Here is an 18,543-nt window from a genome sequence, read left to right on the forward strand (position 1 = left end):
TGTAGGAGAAAATTATTTATCATAAAAATGAGTTATGATAAAGGAAAATGTGTTGAAGAAATATACGATGAAGATGTAAATTTGGATTGCAATGAAATTTGAGAAGAAGATGAGTGGAATGAAATGCTTAATGAATCGGATTTTGAGGATTCCGATTATATGATGGAAGAACAAGATTCGGAGGATGATAGGATTGATTGGTCATTGTTAAAGAGTAATGTGGATATAAATGAGTTTAATGAAAATCAAAGTGTCGTGGTGCACCAAAATTCCGAAGATGACATGTCATTTGGTGATTCTCAAGAAAAAGATTTAACCATGTTTGTTGAATCCGATGTTGATGAGATGAAATCGTATGCCATTTATGATCCAGCGTCAAAGTATGATCCCGCTTTTAGTCTTGGAATGATTTTTAGCTCTAAAAAAGAATTTAAGGAGGCGGTCCAGAATCACGCTATCAAGACAATGAGAAGTTTGAAATTTATCAAGAATGATAAAATAAGAGTTTATGTCCGAATTGTTGTTGAGAACTGCAATTGGAAAATGAATGTATTAAAGGTGAATGATCAAGCATCTTTTCAACTAAGGACATATAATTGCAATCATGATTGTATGTGCGACTTGAATGTGAAGAATGTGAAGTCGACATGGCTTGCAAGGAAGTATGAGTCATTGTTTCAATCAGATCCTAAACGACGTATAAAAACGTTTAGGACAGACGCCAAAAAAGATATTAGATGCAATATATTCCAACAACAAACATACAGAGCACGAAAATTGGCACTGAAGGCAATTGAAGGTGATGCTGAAGAGCAATATGAAAAATTGTGGCACTATGCTGAAGCTTTACGACAGTCTAATTCTGGGTCAACTATTTTGATGCAATTGGAAGGCGAATTTTTGAATGGACAAAGCAGATTAAGCAAGTATTACATATGTTTGAAATCGTTTGTGCGTGGGTTTCAGTCTGGATGTCGACCTATCTTGGGGTAGATGGTTGTCACTTAAAAGGTCCTTTCCAAGGCATTCTTTTGACTGCTATTGGAATTGATCCCAACAATGAGTTGTTTCCTTTGGCATATGTTGTTGTCAAAAGTGAGACGCGCGAAGCGTAGGAATGATTTTTCACTCTTCTAAGGGAGGATTTGAACATAGAGCACAAGGGTTATACATTTATAACTGACAAACAAAAAGGTCTTGTTCCGGCCATGGAAAAGATTTTTCCTCAATGCGAAAAAAGATTGTGTTTGACATTTGCATGGAAATATGAAAACAGTTGGATTTAAGGGCCTTGCATATAAAAGATTGATTTGGATGGCCGCCGACACAAGTACTGTCCCCGACTTTGAGGAGGTGATGATGGAGATTCAAGAGTTGGATCCAAAATGCATTGATTGGCTTGCCGACAAGCCACCGTCTTAGTGGTCAAGATCACATTTTGCTACATTTTCGAAATGTAATATGATCTTGAACAATTTATGTGAATCATTCAATAGTATAATATTAGATGCAAGAGAAATGTCGATACTGCCGATGTTAGAGTGGATTAAAAGATATTTATTAACACGTCTTCAGAAACGAAGGGAGATGGCATATAGAAAATAAGGGGATATGCGTTTTTGCCCTAAGATAGTAAAAATTATGGAAAAAAATATTCAAGCGGCTTCTTCTTGTGCACCCGTTAAAGTCAATGATTGGTGTTACGAGATTTATTGTTCGGATGGGAATCGATTTGTTGTTGACATTTTTAAAAAATCCTGTAGTTGTAGAAAATGGGAGTTATGTGGTATCACATGTCGCCATGCGATGAGTGCTATACATGGACAACAGTTAAATCCAGAGGATTTTGTTGACAAAATATACAGTGTTGAGACATTCAATAAGGTGTATTTGTATTCTATTGGCGCAATGGATGGTCAAAAAATGTGGCCAAAAACTGAATTGCCTCCACCGCTTCCCCCAAATGTTAAACGACCTGCTGGAAGGCCTAAAAAGGCAAGGAGATGTGACCCCAATGAAGTAATGGAGAAAGGTCAATCACGGGGAAAAAAGGTTAGTGAGAGTATTTTACCGAGACAAAACGTCAGAAGAACTTGCAAATTTTGTGGGCTTGTTGGACATACTTTGAAAGGTTTCCAAAAGAGAAGAGCAAGTTTGATTGAATCAAATTCCACGGCGGACGGAATGCAACTTGTTGAGGAGTTGTCGCAGAGATGCGATATTCCGGCGCAAAGTCAAAGTATCTCAACTCCACAAATTCAACAAGCCGAGACTCCTACAATACAACCTTCAATTGCAAAGTTAACGGTACGCAACTTACGTGGTGTGTTGATATATTGGTACATATATTGATTTTTTTATTACAATAAACTCTTTCCGTTTGTATAAAATAGGTGAGAAAAAGAACTTTTGGAAAGGGAGCAACAACTGAAGGCGAAACATCGAGTGGGACACATTGAGAGAAAATATGAATTTGGGGCATGTTTGCGGAGTTGATTTGTGTTACTCTCTGTGAATTTGGCTTATGTTACTGTATTTGGATTAGTTTATGTTATTTGTCATCTCTTATTGTGTATGAATTTGACTTATGTTTGTTGTGGGTTTGACGTATGGATGAATTTGAGTTATTTAGTTGGTATTGTTTTTGTGTGTAGGTGTTGTGTTTGGATGCGTTAATTTTAACAATGGTTTTAGCCAAAATTTAGGGTTAAACACGGGCGTGTAACACACAACACGGCCATGTACGCATGCATTTCGATTGCAAAAATCACAAACACGGGCGTGTTGAATCACAAAGTATTACTCAGTGGACATAGAACACGGCCGTGTTCCAAACACAGAGTAGAACATAGGGCTCAAACACAGCCATGTCTGTGGCCATTTACTTTAACACGGCCGTGTCGATTTACACACGGCCGTGTTCCGAAAATATAGTAGAACAGAGGGCTCAGACACGGCCATGTCTGTGGCCGTTTACTTTAACACGGCCGTGTCGATTTCCACACGGCCGTGTTCTAAAAACAGAATAGAACCCAGGGGTCAGACACGGCCATGTCAGTGGCCGTGTAATCAAACACGGCCGTGTGGCATAAAACACGGCCGTGTTAAAAAAACAGAATATAACCCAGGGGTTGACACGCCCCATTTATTTGACCGTGCAACACAACACGGCCGTGTTATCCCTGTTTTACACATTTACCTCGTGTACAAGAAACACGCCTGTGTACGTACGCACACGAGCGTGTTGTGGAAACAGAATAGTCCAGGGGGGTTGTACACGGCCATGTTCCTGGCCATGTTCGGGTACACGGCCGTGTGTGTTTGATACACAGCCATGTTCAGTTCATTAAAGATAATTCATTGTAAAGCAAACACGGGCGTGTGATATTGGAACACGCCCGTGTTCGAGGCGGGTTAGGTTTTTTAAAAACCCGGATCAGTCAAACACGGGAGACAATATATACAAATCTCCCATGTTCGACCTACACATCCTGGACGACGGCGACTGTGGCGGCGACAGACGACGAGAGGGGCGGCGAAAGACGACGAGGGCGGCGACGACAGACGACGAGTTCGGGGGCGGATGATTTGGGTTGTTTCCTTGCGTTGATTTTAAAGATTCGGGAAAAAGGTTTTTTTTATTATTATTTTTTCAAGTAGATTGTTGTTGATACAATGTTTTTACTTGTTTTATCTCTCACATTATGGTATACATTTGGATTTGAAAATTATATTAATTTTTTCCAATTTTGAACTACTTATTGTTGGATTTTTTTTAACAATGTAGTATAATGGTTTGTTCTTGGTGTTGCATTTTTATTTTTTCCTTAATGTGTGGTATAGTATTTTGTTCTTGGTATGGTTTGTTGGATCTTTCGAACAATGTCATATAATATTTTATTTTTGGTGTTGTGTTTATTAAGGTTTTGTTGGATTTTTCGAACAATGTTATGTTATAATGCTTTGTGCTTTTTAACTATAAGGAATGGCACCTTAACAAGGAAAACAACGGAGCGGCAAGGGAGTATCGACCGATGTTGGTTCATCGAGGGAGAATACAGATTTAAGTGGTCGGTTTTTGAATTTTCAAGAACAAGAGCTCATAGAGCGATATGAGCGGTTAAAAAATAAAGTTTTTTTGACGAGTAAGCATATTGATAGCAAAGTATTGGAGACATTGGGCATAGAAGGGGAAGTAGAGGAGCTTGTTTCGGTTGGGGCATGGCGTAATTTCCTCCAAATTATTAAGCCAACATATAAGAGTTTGAGATTGGAGTTTATGACAACGTTGTCACACGACTCTATTAATTACCATTACGAAAAACTGAAGAATTTGACTTTTCGACTAAGAGGCAAGATGTTTTTGGTTTCCCTATCTGATTTTGGTGTAATTATGGGTTTGTATGATAGGGCGTTCGTGGATACGCCGGAGTTTAAGAACTTGCCCATTTCGATACCGGAAAATGCTCATCACTTTTGGTCGCATATTAGCATGGAAAAATTTCATAATCCTACACGGTCGAAGGCATCGACTCTCCGGTATGCATCTCTGTGATATATTCATTATATTATAGCCCATACGTTGTATGGTCGTAGAGAGAGTATGGGGGTAGTATCTTCGCATGATTTATGTTATCTTTGGAGTATGCATGCACGTATACCTGTAAATATAGGATTTATGCTTGCACGGTTTCTTATTCATCAAGTTGAGGATAAACGTCTTGGAGGCATTGCTATTGGGTCTTATGTGACTCGATTGGCGAAAGGCCTTCAAGTATTTAATGAAGGGATGGAGGAGCCTTGTTGTCTTATGATGCCATGTGGTTTCCATACCCTACAGTCTATGGGTATGATTACAAAAATTAGGACACAGAGTGGGCGAGAGCAGTTTGTGTTGGTTGATAGGGTTGGTCAAGAGATGGATGGGGATGATAATGCTCAGGGCGATGAGGTTCAGTGAGAGATTGATCGAGAGGCCGTGCATCCTCAGGCTCGTCGCCGGGTGCAGCATAGGTTCAATGAGGAGTCTTCCATTGATCAGTTGCGTGGTGAGATGTATCGCCAATTCCAAAATATGAATGAGGAGATGAGAGCATCTTTTGCGGGTCTTTATACCCGCCGCCCCGGCCTTCACATGCACCTACCCCAGAAGAGGACAATACGGCGGGAGGGAAGGGTGATGATTTGATGGATGAGGAACACTCGGATTGAATATGTATTATGTAGTTTCCGATTGTTTTGTTCTTAGGTTTATATTATGTAAATTGACTTTTTAACTAAATATAATATATTATTAGTTTATTATTATTTTTTAATATGTTGTGGTGATTAAAAATATATATTAATAAAGATAATAAATATGTCACTTAAAACATAACAATACGATCAATGAAACCGAAACATGGTCAATAAAACATAAACACGGCCACTGAAGTCATGGTATGTAGCTTCAAACACGGGTGTGTGTTATTTGAACACGCCCGTCTTTTGGACACTGTCCTGAACCACTGCAACCTCAAACACGGTCGTGTTCCATATAACACGCCCGTGTTAGAGTCTCAAATTCGGTCCAATGGGGTGTATTATAAACACGGGCGTGTTTTGTGCAACACGAGCGTGTTGTGTCCGAGTCAGCTTCCAAGTCAGCATCCGTAACAGCCACGTCAGCCGGGACAGTCAAAATTTGAACGGTGGGACTAGAAATGATAAGTAACTTTTTTGGGTGAGACTAGTTTTGATAATTTTTTTTATAAGACCAAAAATGAAAAAATTGGATCTGCATGGGACTAATAATGATTTTTACTCTAGAAAATTTATACTTTTGAGTATTACAAACAAAAATGGTAAAAATGATAATTTGAATTGGAACGGAGGGAGTATTAAATTATGGCACATAACTCAAGTATTTCTAAGACTAGATTTCTTGAGGTTAAAATCCCCGACAATTGCGCCAAATTTTTATTAGGAAAAAAATTAGGGTTTTTATGATGAATTAAATGGGAATTGATCTTGGCATATTGTAGATGATCATATATTGAATTAATAAAAAATTATTGTTGTATACCCTAACTTTCCTATCGAAATTACATTTGCACTCATTTATACTAGTGAGTTTTCACATCGAACTCAGGAATTCAAGTCATAAAACTAAATTTGAAAAAAAATACTTACAGGTGAGTCTGGAAAATGGGAAAGTAGTGAGATGCTCGCTTGTGAGCGAACAGACCAATAAGTAAAATAAAGTAGTAAAGACGAGCATAGCGCTGAACGAGAACGGGGTGAAGATTGGCAAACGGTGAGTGCACTAAGGATAAGGCAAGCGGATCAGAAAAGCTATTCGTGAGCGTTATACTTATAATGATGAAGTGAGCGGAGTGGTGATTATTAGTGAAAATAGAGATGAGCAGCATTGTATTTGATGTAAGAGTAAACTATGGTGGGTGTGAGTGACCTGTGTGTTTCTTAATGGCTAAAAAAATTCTCGATTAAATGAGTGGATAATGATGATGAAATACTGGAACATATATGTATAATACAAAATGGAAAAACTAAAATATGTGATCATACTTGTTCATTTAAATCAGATTCTTGACTCTACTAGTACACTACCAAAAAAATAGTTTTCTGCTACAGCCGGAAATTCATAACAAAAAGCCAATTTTCGTGCAATTTGCGTATTTGCTACGCCTTAGTGACGACTTTTATCCATAATGTGTACTCGCGTAACGAATCTTTTTTGCCACGCACATTTTCGTAACTACTATTCTTGGTCAACGATCCTTATGGCAAGTTTTTTGTTACGATATTTGTTACAAATTTTTCCTCGTAATAAAAAGTCGAGCTTTCCACGCGTGTGCCAGGTCTTTTAGTCACGATATTTGTTACAACAATGTCTCGCGTTACCAAAACATTTTACTATGAGTACGCTTTTTGTTACGATTTTTTGTTACGTTATTGAAGCCGTAATTAACAATATATTCTCTTATGGTCACGAAACCGGTCGTAACAAAAATATCCCTTCATATTTGTTACGTCAAAAAACAACTTTTCGTTACAACATTTCAATTTTTTGTTACTTCATTTATTTTTTTGTTACGTCATTGAACCCTTAACAAAAATATCAATTCTTATGGTCACATAACTAGTCGTAACAACAAACACCAAAAAAAACATTTTGTTACGTCATTTCTCCTTTTTGTTACGAAAAAATAGCGTCTCATAAAAACGAGTAGTTGTGGAACAGTTGAATTTGAGAGTAACAAATTAACCTGTTGTGATCTTTCTTATACAACCATGCTATAAATATTACGATCGTCCATACTTGCAAACAATAAACACTATTAAGGAAATCCCAACATAGGATATTAACATAACAGTATTTACTAGTCGATGTCCTCCAACAAACAACAAAGTAAATTAACCAATCGAACAAGGCTAGCAACATCTCCACTTTGACATTATGTTCCGTCAAACACAAGCATTTCAAACATCCAACCTAGTAATAAGCAAGTGGGGAGATCCATCAATCCATAGCAACAATTCTTACCACACAAAAGATACATCCAAATTTCTATCCATCTATTCCATAGGTATTTCACATAGCCATAAGAACCTACCATCCAAGCACATCCACGACATGCAATTGATAATGCAAACAGAGGCAAAACATAAAGGAACCGATCGATATGCTTCAGGGGTGGTGCATGAGCTGCAATTACGAACAAAATAAGGTTTAGTTTACGTAATAATTATTTTAATTTTGGAAGCCATACGTGAAAGTTGTGAAAGTAGATCCATACATCCTTATAGTTCCACTCAATAGGATCTTCACCGACCACCTCGCGAAAGGTAGTCGCCCTAGCAATTGTCGGCAAAATAAGGAGTGTGTCCGGGACTGCGGCGGATGTAACGAATACCTTGACCAGGAAAAGTGTGTCACCTACAATATTCACAAGAGCAATTTAAAAGTATATAGTTCACCGTATATATGCATCTGAATCCGTATATATTATGATGTAGAATCCAATGAAACTTACTTAAATATCCACACATAATATCATGATTCAAAGTTGTTTTGGAAAGAAGCACTCTATATTGGATAGTGTTGCTAGATCATTTTTGTACTTCATTGCAATTATTGCAGGATGAAAAGATAAAATGAGTAAAAGTTTTAGGAGGGTATACCAATAAATAAATAAATAAAATTCACAAAACCATCAAATCATATACTGTATTTGTTAACTTTGCTTGTGTGTGCACTTTGGTTTTTTTTTAAAAAAAAATCTTGTTGCATCATATAATCTATACTAAAATAATCATCTTCCCTTTATTTAATTATCACATCCGACACCTATTTTCTATTCAAAATATAATATCCAAAAAACTTTTTTCGATTCGAAAAATTTCAAATCCAAAAAATCCACAACACAAGCACCCTTTCCCATATATTCCAAAAAACAGCCTTATAGATGACTGAAATGCAAGAGAATTACACAAATAGAGAAGCCGTCATATCTTCATGAAAGTTGAAAAAGAACCATACACCATTGGAATTTCGCATATATTTATCATAGTGTAGGATGCCCAAATTCCCTAAACCAAACAGTACAAAACATCACACTTAACTTAATCAATAAATTCACTTGGCACAATTGTATACAATTACAATTAACAATGTAAAAAATTCAAAGGTGCTGCACTTTGCTGGCTAAATGAATTTTCAGTAATTGTGTTACAAACACATCACCAACATGGTGGATCACGCAATACCAGAGTTTGCTTTTAACAAAAACATCAGACTTTCAAATATATGACTCAGCGTGTAAAAATATACAAAAGCATATTTTAAATCTAACAGAAGGAGCTTCAAAATCAAACTTAGAGGACATTCTATAATGTAAAATACTACAAATCTTTCAAACTTATCGTCCATTGGTTGTTGTGGCTGAACAACCAACCCCAACAACAAGCAATGAACAAATGGAATGGAAACGCAAAATAGAATAAACAAAAATCACTCACGAGGGCATGGTGAGGAAGGAAAGCAGGGCAAGAAGAAATAAGAGAAGGGAGAAGCCAGAGAAACCACCTACCTGATGGGTCGAAGCTGGAGACGTGTTCCAAAAGCCCTCACTTCAACGGAATGCTGCGGCGGGGAGAAATCGACCAGCGACCAAGGCAGATGAAACTGCAAACGGAAGAAAAATAAATTTAAAAACAGATCTGAGAAAAATGTTATCACATTATCGATTTTTAACCTACAGGGGCGGCGGCGGCTGAGCAAGTTAGAAGAAGAGAAAAGAAAAGGTCGAAGAAAGAATGAAGATGCGTTGGAGAAGAAAGGGGGAGGGCGGCGGGTGTGGGTAGGGTTTACGATTTAGATATTTATTATATATATTTTATTCTTAGTAAATTTTATAAATATAATTAATTAATAGTAAATCTTTATTTATATTTATTTTACATTCAATTTGTTAAAAATACATTTTCAATAGAGGGGGAGGGCGGCCGGTAGGAAGTGCAATATGTTTTTACTTATTTGTAATAAATTTTATATATATAATTAATTAATAATAAATTTTTATTTATATTTATTTTACATTCAATTTGTTAAAAATCATTTTCAATATTTGAAGTTTGATTATTTTTTAAATTTTTAATTATTTATTAAAAAATTATAAAAATACATTTCCATTTGTTTCAGAATAAAGTCGTAATTATTGTATTTACGATATTTTTTTTTCATATTTGTAATTGTTACGAAACATTTATTGTAATAACTAAAAAAAGACGTTAACTAATAAAAATTACTTTTGTCACGATAAAAGTCATAACAAAAACCAATTTTTATTACGACCATATTGTTACGAATCTTCGTCCCATAATAAAAGCTCCCTTTTTTTTCTGTAGTGAATTAATTAAAGTATATGCCCATCCCAAGATGAGGCCAACTCCAATAACTAAAAACTAATATGTTGGTAGCAATTTAGAACAAGTATCAACGGTTGGAGAATACTTTTAATTTTATATCCTAGGTTGATGTCTGGATTTCTATGTACGAAATTGAAGTCACGTCAAGAAATCACTTGACCATAATCCCATGGTCAAAAACAAAATCATGTGGTGGATCTGAAACAAGTCTTTTCAGGTATGAAATTTTAAGTTTCTAGAGCCCTTTTGTCAAATGGTCCCAAAAATAAAATCTGAAATTATGCAATTAACTTGGTTGGGATCCAAATTGGTTAGAATTAAAACATTGAATTGATTGCCAATAGATAAATCTAAAAGTATTTAAAAAAATGTCTTGGATTTGTTACGAGGATATTAATCAAGATTCTATTTTAAGAATTTTAGATATTTTCAAATTTAGATATGATTAGAATAGAAAATAAAATAATTTTCTTACATTTATTTTATTTTATTTTACCAAAGGGTTGTATTCTTTCATGTTATTAGTTGATTAGAAAATGTTGTGTCGATTAAGAAGACACCGATTACAATTTATAAATAAGCTAATTGTATTTATTGTAAACTCAAATCTTTCATTTCAATACAAATTTTATATTTTTATTCATGTAATTTATTTTTCATATTTCTCTTTTTTCTTTCTTAATTTCTTTTACTATCAAATACTCCCTCCGTCCAAGCTAAACGTATACCATTACTTTTGGCGCGGATGGGTAGGTAAAAGTAGTAAAATGATATTTTTGCCCTTACTTTTTTGGTATAAAAGTAATGATGTGAAATAAAGTAGGGGTATTTGTGAAAAAATGGGATATTTAATGAAATGGTTACTTTGTAATTGGACATCCCAAAATAGAAATATGTATATTTTCTAAGTGAACGGAGGAGAGTATATGATCACTACACTTGTTGTGAATTTAGGATTTAACCACTCTAAATCTTTCAAAAGAAGCCTTTTAATTAACATTTGATTGTACATTTTCGACTCACGGTAACAATGACAAAGACATGATTTTATTATTTTTTTATACTTAAAAAAAGAAATATTTTAGGGGCTGGGGTAGCTGCCCCAAGCCCCCGGTAGTTCAGTCGTTGTGGATATAAACAGGTCAATGTTTGACCTGCTGATTGTTGGAACATTACATGTTCGATCGTGTTTGATCTAATACGTTACTTCAGCTTCCATTATAGCTATGTAATTATATTCGGTTGAAATTTGATGATGGAATCAAAAGTGATGAACAAATTCTTTTATGAAACTAGTTTGATGTTTTTTGGGGGGGATTAAATATGAAAAATGGTTGTTTAATTGAAAGGCTTGCTTTTGATTTTTGCTCTATTTTAATTCTAAAATACTGTCAGTTTTCAACACTTTATATCGTTTGTTATCCTTCTTGCCGGGATATGATAATCAAGACAAATAGATAAATAGATAGGAAAATAGCGTGGATGATAATTAATTATATATATATTATCGAACGTCGATTGCAGAGGCAGATGGATCATGTGAGGTATATAGCATATATAGCAGTACTCGCAGTGGTGAGGCTAAATGAATGGAGGTATCAAATACTATATGTGTATGTATATATGTATGTAGCAGTAGTGATAACAATAACTTGTCCGGAGAGATGCTCATATTCTATATACTGCCCTAGCTCCGACTTGTAATAATTAATTGACCCATGCATGCACTTGTTAAATTAACTCTATATATATAGAAGATATATGTTTATTGTAGATTAGGTGGGTAGATAGGTAGAGATGTAAGTAGGTAGGTGAATTAGGTATGGGATCGAAACCTTTCTTGTACAGCAGTTATATAGCTGGCTGCTTTCGCATCGACGGCCTCATCATCCTCGTAGTCATAGCAGCAGCGAGTGGTACTAATTCTGTCAGGCAGCAGGAACGCTAATTTGGGCGCGGGCGTTGTCTGATGCTGGTGATGATGATGATCCGCCTGGTTCACGATAATGAACCCAGGTTTAGCATTTGCATTTACTGCAGCAGCAGCCTTGGAAGCCGAATTAGGTGCAGCAGCAGGCTTGACGACGTTGTGGAGGCCGTGGCTACTGTGCTTCCCTAGTCCTTGTCCTTTGTACAGAGCACTCATGAGTAATTTTGACGACCTGGAAAAGCTGTTCTTCCGCTTATTAATGTTGCGGCTGCTGCCGCCCTGCCCCTGCTGCTGCTGCTGCTGCTGTAGCTCCATCATTAATTCTGACAATTATTACTATAAACAACTAACGTAACACACGTACGACACGATAACCACGAGTGAGTGAGAGGGGTGGCTGGGTGTTTGATTAATTCCTTAGGTAGCTTGCAATTGCATTGCAGATCGAGCCCACCCCACCTGATCAGACTTGTCTGTATTTATAACATTAAAATGTATGTTGCAGCTGAAAAGTCTTTTAGATTCGATCGGACAAGTAATTTGATGAAAACGAAATAAAGAGAGGAGGGGCCGGGGCCGGGGTGGGGGTGGGGGTGGAGGTGGGGTGCAGTGCATATATATCTCGATCGATCGTATATAATTATTAGTCATTGTTGGATTGGATGAATTAATTAATTAGACTCCTTGCTTGGCTAGCTGTGCATAGTGTGCAGTGTAGTTAGTGCAGTGCATCTTATTGGTGTGTGCGTGTGGAATCTTGGCATCTTTGTTATTTTTACTAATATATAAATAATTAATAATTTGATGATTACTGTTTTGTAAGATATGATATGCATTAATAATACTCTCTTCTGCTCATGTAATACCCACCTATTGTAGATAAAAAAAAAATATATAATTAATAAGTAATTAAAAAGTATATAAGTAAAAATACTTATAGATTAAAATTAAAATAATTAAATAATTTGATTAAAATAAAAAAATTATAAAATTTAAAATATAATTAAAATATATAATTATATTTTAAAAATAAATAAATAAATAAATTATGTGGGATGATTTTCATAGAAAATAATCGATAGATCTATCTACTTACTGTGTTAAGGCGGCATAAAAGAAATCTATTAATTAATTAATTATATTAAGATAGACAGACAGTAGATAGATAGAGATATAGAGGGGGAGAAAAACAACAAGAGTGAGTAAAGACAGATTGGTGGTGCAATATTATTCAGCAAGTGCTGCTATACATATATATATATATATATATCGGGTTCGATTCTACTGCCGTTATAAAATAAAAATAATGCTTGTTTGGGTGGTTAATATATACTATGATGAACTATATAGTAAATAATACGCAAGAGCGTTCGAGATATGTATGCATATATATATATATAAGTATAAAGTCTTCATGGGGTTGCCTCCTGAAATGAAATCAAATTATACAAAGAAGAGAGATATTTCGTGGATCATTTTCTTGTTTCAGTTGCTTTTTGCTTTTGCTTTTGCTTTTGAATTAAAAGATACGTACACTACACAACATACACACACTTGAGCCACACTAGACCAGATTCCTCATCCCAAATTATACAGATAGATATATTATAGACTACCTCATATATATATATATATATAGAGAGAGAGAGAGAGAGAGAGATCGATATACCACACCAGTTCAGGTTTGTTTCTTTTACCAAAAATGGTTGGGATGTGAAGCCTAAATCTTAGGGATATGAAGCCTAAATTCTAGGGATATAATTTAGATATTATTGGTATAGATTTAACCTATAAATATTTATGTATTTTCATTTTCACTAGTGCTATGTGTATTCTATTTTATAGTAAACTTCTTGGTTTGACAGCAGCCCTAAACATAGATCATTCTGATCGAACTGGATAACCAAACTATTATGTTCTTGTTTGCCTTTTATTGATTCTCCTCGATATTTCCAAACAACTGGTATCAGACTCTAGGTTCCTTTTGACGCGGCCGTCCAAGCTCAGAAAAATGATTATTGGAGATGAATGTACTAGACATTAAAATTCCTTTTTATCTGACTCAAAGGTCACCCAATCGAGTCATCCTAAGGCAAGGATCACAAGAGTCGGGACTTCAAGAATAAGATAACAAATAATTATGGAAGAAACTCAAAGTTATTATATATTACCTTTTATTATAAATTTCTATATAGTGTAATTTCATATCTAGAATTTTCCTTATTATTTGTTTCCTTATAAGTTAGACTTACATTTTGTTTATTTCATTTATTATTTGTTGCCTTTTATTTTCCTCAAAAACCTCTATATAAGGTCATTGTCTATAATTGTAATAGAATAGAGTGAATCAAATAAAATTTCTTTATTATTCACTCTCAATATTTGTCTAGTAATAGGATGTGATTTCCTCCCACTTAGATATGTCAAATCGGGTCTTTGGAGTGATTCCATTGGTTCGTGGCTTCCAATCCTTTGCATTGGGATTTAGCCTATTGTTTGTATTTTAATCTATGGTTTGATTTTAAATCCGAGACTTATTTTTGTGGTTGGTTATCATCCATATTAATTCATATTATCTGCACTATTATTTCTTTATCATCCTTTATTTCAAATCGTGTCTTTGGAGTGATTCCAACGGTTCATGACTTCAAATCCTTTGCAGTGGGACTTAGCCAATTGTTTGTACTTTAACTATGGTTTTGATTTCAAGTCCGAGTTTTATTCTCGTGGTTGGTTATCGTCTATGTTAATTCACATTCTTTGCACTATCATTTTTTTCGTTATTCTCCATTCTTTCACCTATATTCCGAACCATTGGTTCTCTATTGAACTTTGTGGCTAAGGAAATTATTATGGGCATAATTAAAGGCGGTGGGGCCGTATCATCTGGTATAAGAGTCTTGCACTCAAGTTGTCTATCAACTTGAGTTATCCTTGGTCAATTTTGGTGAAAAAAAAAAAAGTTAATTTGTGGTATTCGTCAATCATCTCGTTCGCTACATTTTTTTCTACACTTTGTTTAATATTTATTCAAGCTATTATCTTTGGGAAAATTGAGTCTTCTTGTGAGCTGTAGAGTCGATGAATATCGTGTTCGGAAGAACAAGAGTACTTTCCAAGAATAGGGGAAATGACACGGCCGTCCAAGCTCAGAAAAACTATTATTGGAGATGGATGTGCTAGACATTACAATTCATTTTTATCCGATTCAAAGGTCACCCAACCAAATTATCCTGAGGCCAGGATCACAAGAGTCAGGACTTCAAGACTATGACAACAAATAATTATGAAAGAATCTCAAAGTTATTATATATTACCTTTTATTATAAGTTTCCATATAGTGTAATTTCGTATCTAGAATTTTCCTTATTATTTGTTTCCTTATAAAGTTAGACTTACCTTTTGTTTGTTTCCTTTATTATTTGTTGCCTTTTAATTTCCTCAAAAACCTCTATATAAGGTAATTGTCTATCATTGTAATAGAATAGAGTGAATCTTGAATAAAATTTCTTTATTGTTCTCTCTCAATGTTGTCTAGTAATAGGATGTGATTTCCTCCTACTTAAATATGTCAAATCAGGTCTTTGAAGTGATTTCGTCAGTTCGTGGCTTCAAATCCTTTGCAGTGGGATTTAGCCTATTATTTGTGTTTTAACTATGTTTTGATTTCAGGTCCGAGACTTATTCTTGTGGTTAGTTATCACTACAAGAAAATATCATTTTTGTAACGAGATTTTTTCGTCATTAAATTCACTTTTTCCGTTACTAATTATATTAGAGACGGAATTAATGATAGAATTACGTTAGCTACGTGATCTTTAGTGACGGAATTCCGTTACAAATATACTATTTTTTGTAGTGTATCATCGATGTTAATTTACATTCTTTGCACTATCCTTTTTTTTTTTTTAATTCTCCCTTCTTTCACCTATATTCCGAACCATTGGCTCTCTATTGAACTTTGTGGCTAAGAAAATTATTATGGGCATAATTATACGTGGTCGGGGCGTGTCATCTGGTATCAGAGCCTTGCACTCAAGTTGTCTATCAACTTGAATTATCTTTAGTAAATTTTGGTAAATAAAAAATAAAAAAAAAGTTAATTTGTGGTATTTGTCAATCATCTCGTTCTCTACAATTTTTTTTACACTCTGTTTTAAGATTTTTTCTAGCTATTATATTTGGGAAAATTGAGTCTTCTTGAGCCGTAGAGTGGATGAATATCGTGTTCGGGAGAACAAAAATACTTTCCAAGAAGAGAGGAATGACACAACCGTCGAAGCTCAGAAAAACTATTATTGGAGATAGATGTGCTAGACATTAAAATTCTTTTTTATCCGACTCAAAGGTCACCTAACCGAGTCATCCCGAGGCTAGGATCACAAAAGCCGGGACTTCAAGACTATGACAACAAATAATTGTGGAAGAATCTCAAAGTTATTATATATTACCTTTTATTATAAGTTTCCATATAGTATAATTTCATATTTAGAATTTTCCTTATTATTTGTTTCCTTATAAGTTAGACTTACCTTTTTTGTTTCCTTTATTATTTCTTGTCTTTTATTTTCCTCAAAAACCTCTATATAAGGTCTTTGTCTATCATTGAATATAGTGAATTTTGAATAAAATTTCTTTATTGTTCCCTCTCAATATTTTTCTAGTGATAAGATGTGATTTTTTTCCACTTAGATATGTCAAATCGGGTCTTTGGACTTATTCCATCGGTTCGTAGCTTCCAATAATTTGCAATGGAATTTAGTGTATTGTTAGTGTTTTAATCCATGTTTTGATTTCAGATCCGAGACTTAGGGGGTGTATTCAATATAAATTTTGTAGAATTTCGTTGGACTTTCAAAATCTGGGTGTATTCAATCAAAACTTTTAAAAGTCCTTTAAAATCCAGACTTTTAAAAGTCTTTTAAAATATTGAGGTATTCAATATAAACTTTTAAAAGTCTTTAAAAATCTTGAGATATTCAACAATCCATAGACTCAAAGTTTATGGATTTTAATGGAAAATTGTGAAAATTTTGTATAGGAAAGAATCTCTCCTGATCATCAGAGATTTTGATGAATTCTTATTATTATTATTATTATTATTATTATTATTATTGTTATTATTATTATTATTATCGTTATTATTATTATTATTATTATTGTTTTTGTTGTTGTTGTTGTTGTATATGTGATCAATAATATGATAATATTTATTACTATTATTATAATTTTTAATAAAAATAATAATTTAAAACTAAAATATATTAGAAAATTATTATGATTATTTTTTAAAAAAATATTTTTTATATTATAAACATAATTTTAAAAAATATTATTATCACAATAAATAGATATTTAAATAGATATTTATTATGATATTTATTATGATATTTAAAACTAAAATATATTAGCAAATTATTATGATGTTTTTTCTTTTCAATTATCGAATACACTATATTATCATAACGGTGAAATAGATATTTAAATATATATTTTTTTGTTGGACCGTTAATTTATATTTATTTATTAATTTTTAATATTTTTTCAAAAATCGTAAATTATATTTTTTATTTATTTATATACGTAGTTACTCTTTATGTAAAAGTTATATAAATAATAATAATAACTAATAAAGAAATATAAAACTAATTTGATATATTGAATGATAATATAATACTAAAAGTATAAAATTAAAATTAATAATCTAGAATAGAGTAGTATTACACATGTTACAATACTTCTACATTATTAATACTTATATATTATTTATTAATATTAAATATTATTTTATTAATAATTATTTATTATATATATAAAATTTGTTGTTTGATATAAATTTATATAGTTAATATATATTTATAAAAAAAAAATTATTTTACAATCCTATAAAATCCATATAAATCTATAAATAATTCAATCAAATCCGTAGAAATTCATCTAAATCAATTACTAAAATCCTTCAAACTCAACGTAGACTCTGTGGATTTTCTAAATCCACATAAATCCATAGATTTTTTAAAATCCAAAAAAATCCATTAAAATCTCAATTAAATACACCCCCCTTATTCTCGTGGTTGGTTATCAATTATATTAATTCACATTCTCTGCACTATCATTTCTTCTTTATCATCCATTCTTTCAAATCGTGTCTTTGGAGTGATTTTATTGGTTCGTGGCTTCCAATTCTTTGCAGTGGGATTTAGCCTATTGTTTGTGTTTTAACTATGTTTTGATTTCAGGTCCGAGACTTACTCTCGTGGTTGGTTATCATCCATGTTAATTCACATTCTTTGAACTTTTTTTTTTCTTTATTCTCCCTACTTTCACCTATAATCCGAATCATTGGTTCTCTATTGAACTTTATGGCAAAGAAAATTATTATGGGCATAATTATACGTGGCCGGGCCGTGTCATCTTTTGAGGGAGTCAAGATGGGTGATCATCTTGTTGTCAAGGTATTCTATGGAATGAACTTCTGTTTCTGGAAGATGCAGATAGAAGATTACCTGTATGGTAAAGATCTAGATAGCACTGAAGAAGAAACCCGAAAAGATGGATGAAGCCGAAAACAAGAAAATTGACAAGAAAACGATGAGTGCGGTTCGACTAACCCTTTCGGAGAACGTCTCATTTCACACGGTTCATGCAGAATCGACATTGGAGATTTTAAGAATCATGTCAGA

General features: G+C 33.6%; 1 long non-coding RNA gene across 1 annotated transcript; it reads right to left on the minus strand.

The window, feature by feature from the left end:
* Positions 1 to 7,327: 7,327 nt before the first annotated feature.
* LOC127258430 (uncharacterized) lies at positions 7,328 to 9,351 on the minus strand. Its single transcript, XR_007840310.1, has 4 exons — positions 9,262 to 9,351; positions 9,093 to 9,187; positions 7,800 to 7,939; positions 7,328 to 7,708 (listed from the first exon to the last, which is right to left on the minus strand). It is a non-coding gene; the product is annotated as an uncharacterized LOC127258430 (long non-coding RNA).
* Positions 9,352 to 18,543: the final 9,192 nt, after the last annotated feature.

Source organism: Andrographis paniculata, unplaced genomic scaffold, assembly GCF_009805555.1.
Source record: "Andrographis paniculata isolate CXL003 unplaced genomic scaffold, ASM980555v1 Contig59END, whole genome shotgun sequence".
NCBI classification, from domain to species: domain Eukaryota; kingdom Viridiplantae; phylum Streptophyta; class Magnoliopsida; order Lamiales; family Acanthaceae; genus Andrographis; species Andrographis paniculata.